This window comes from Theropithecus gelada, unplaced genomic scaffold (genome assembly GCF_003255815.1).
Source record: "Theropithecus gelada isolate Dixy unplaced genomic scaffold, Tgel_1.0 HiC_scaffold_6177, whole genome shotgun sequence".
In the NCBI taxonomy this organism is placed as follows: Eukaryota; Metazoa; Chordata; class Mammalia; order Primates; family Cercopithecidae; genus Theropithecus; species Theropithecus gelada.
The window spans coordinates 1-2,769 of NW_020262830.1; the positions used below are offsets into that span (position 1 = coordinate 1).

The 2,769-nt window shown below is 34.6% G+C and overlaps 1 non-coding gene across 1 annotated transcript; it reads right to left on the reverse strand.

Moving 5' to 3' along the window:
* Positions 1-2,108: 2,108 nt before the first annotated feature.
* On the reverse strand, positions 2,109-2,215 carry LOC112617920. The gene has a single exon (XR_003117986.1). It is a non-coding gene; the product is annotated as a U6 spliceosomal RNA (small nuclear RNA).
* Positions 2,216-2,769: the final 554 nt, after the last annotated feature.

Genomic DNA, 2,769 nt, shown 5'->3' on the forward strand with positions numbered 1-2,769 from the left:
ATAGATTACATGTTGTTTATCCATTCATCAGTTGATGGGCATTTTCTGTTAAATTAAATGGAGTAAAACAAAAGAAGAGTTACAATTATCACCTCCCAAAAAATACTTGCTTTTCTATTTACCTATGAAGTTACTTTTAGCTGTGTACTTCTTTGCTTCATATGGCTTCAAGTTGCTATCTAATGTCCTTTTATTTCAGTGTGAAGCATCCCTTTTAGCATTAACTGTAGAATAGTTTTACCAGAGACAAACACCATCCGTTTTTATTTACCTGTGCATGTCTGAATTTCTCCATTATTTCTGACAGAGAGTTTTGCCAAATATGCAACTGTCAGTTGAGACACGTTGTTTTTTTCTTTCTGAACTTTAAGTTTGTCATGCCAATGTCTTTTGAACTCCATGGTTGCTGAAGAAGATTTGGCGGTTAATCTCATAGAGGATCCTTGTACTATATGAGTCCCTTCTCTTGTTGTTTTCAAGTTGCTCTGTTTGTCTTTGACTTTTGACGTTTTCATTACAATGTCTCTCAGTGTGGACATCTTTGAATTACTGCTACTTTAAATGTTTCAGTGTGTTGGATACCCAGATTCATGTTTTTAATAAAATTTCCGAAGTTTGGGGTCATTATTTCTTTAAATACTCTTTCTCCCCTCTTCTTCCTTCTCTCTTTTGGGGACTCCCCAAATGCATATACTTGATGCTGTCTCTCAGATCTCTTCTGTTCATTTTTCTTCATACTTTTTCCCTTCTGCTCCTCAAATGGGCAATTTCAATTGGCCTATGTTTGAGCTTACTGATTCTACATTCTGCAAACTAAAATCTGCTCTTGAAGTCCTCCAGTGAATTTTCCATTTTGCTTTCAGCTCCAGATTTCCATTTGCTTCCTTTTCACAATTATGTATTGATTTCTGCTATTTAGTGAAAGGTAGTTCTCCTGATTTTCTTTAGTTGTTTGTCCATGGTTTCCTTTAGCTCTTTGACTATGTTTAAGACAGTTGATTCAAAGTTTTTTTCTAGTAAGTCAGTCCATTCTTCTTCAGGAACAATTTCTTTCCATTGCTTTTCCTGTGAATGAGTCATACATGCATAATTCATGTTTCTTGAAGTTGAAAACCAGACATTTTCAATATTATAATGCGGTAACTGTGAAAATTACATTTTCTAAACTATTTTTGTATAAACTGTATTCTTTATTGTATGTGATCACTGAAGTGTCATAGTTGTAGATGTGTGGTCTTATTTCTGAGTTCTCTATTCTATTCCATTGGTCCATGCATCTGTTTTTGTAGCAGTACCATACTGTTTTGGTTACTGTAGCTTTGTAGTATAGTTTGAAGTCAAGTAGCATGATGCCTCCAGCTTTGTTCTTTTTGCTTAAGATTGTCTTGACTATAAAGCTCTTTTTGGTTCTATATGAATTTTAAAATCGTTTCTTCTAATTCTGTGAAAAATGTCAATGGTAGTTTAATGAAAATAGCATTGAATCTATAAATTACTTTGAGCAGTATGGCCATTTTCATGATATTGATTCTTTCTATCCATGAGCATGGAGTGTTTTTCCATTTGTTTGTGTCCTCTCTGATTTACTTGAGCAGCAGTTTGTAGTTCTCCTTGAAGAGATCCTTCAATTCCTTTGTGAGCTGTATTCCGAGGCATCTTATTCTGTTTGTAGCCATTATGAATAGAAATTTATTCACAATTTGGCTCTCTGCTTGTCTATCGTTGTTGTATAGGAATGCTTGTGACTTCTGCACATTGATTTGGTATTCGAGACTTTACTGAAGTTGCTTATCAGTTTAAGAAACTTTTCAGCTAAAACAATGGGGTTTTCTAGATATACGATCATGTCATTTGCAAACAAAGACAATTTGACTTCCTCTCGTCCTGTTTGAATATCCTTTCTTTCTCTTACCTGATTGCCCTGGCCAGAACTTCCAATACTTTGTTGAATAGGACTGGTAAGAGAGGGCAGCCTTGCCTTGTGCAGGTGTTAAAGGGGAATGCTTCCAAATTTTGCCCATTCGGTATGATACTGGTTGTGAGTCTGTCATACATGACTTTTATTATTTTGAGGTATGTTCCTTCAATACCTAGTTTACTGAGAGTTTTAAAATATGGAATGCTTCATGAATTTGCATGTCACCCTTGTGCAGGGGCCATGCTGATCTGCTCAGTATCTTTCCAATTTTAGTATACGTGCTGCCAAAGCAAGTACTGACCACAAGTTCTTAGAAGTGGACATAAGTGAAGAACTGTGGGTGAGATGGAGTGTTGAATTTCATCTGCAGTAATTTCTGCATCTAACAAAATGTGATTATCTCTGTCTTTTATTCTTTAATTAAGTGATAAAAAGCATTACAGATTTAAAGTGTAATTATTCTTGTATCCTGGGGATTAATAACCTGGGCAGGATATTTAATTTATTTATAGCTCATTGGTGGACACAGTCTAGTACTGTTTTTCTCAGTACTTTTACCTCTAATTGCTTCGAAGCGATTATCCTATCATGCTTTTTTCTTATGTATTTCCTAGCTGACTTTAGAATCAATGTTATTTATACATAAACAATAATGAGTTTACTGGCTTTCTCTATGTTTCCTCATTCTCTTGAATACTATGTATAAATTCAGTAGCCTTCTTCAAAATTTTGGTAGAACTTATCTGTAAAACAGTCTGGATATTACTGAAGGGAAATAAAGTTTTACAACCATTTTAACTTCTTTACTTGTAATAAGTTCTCCCCATTGACATAATCTTGTTCATAGTCTC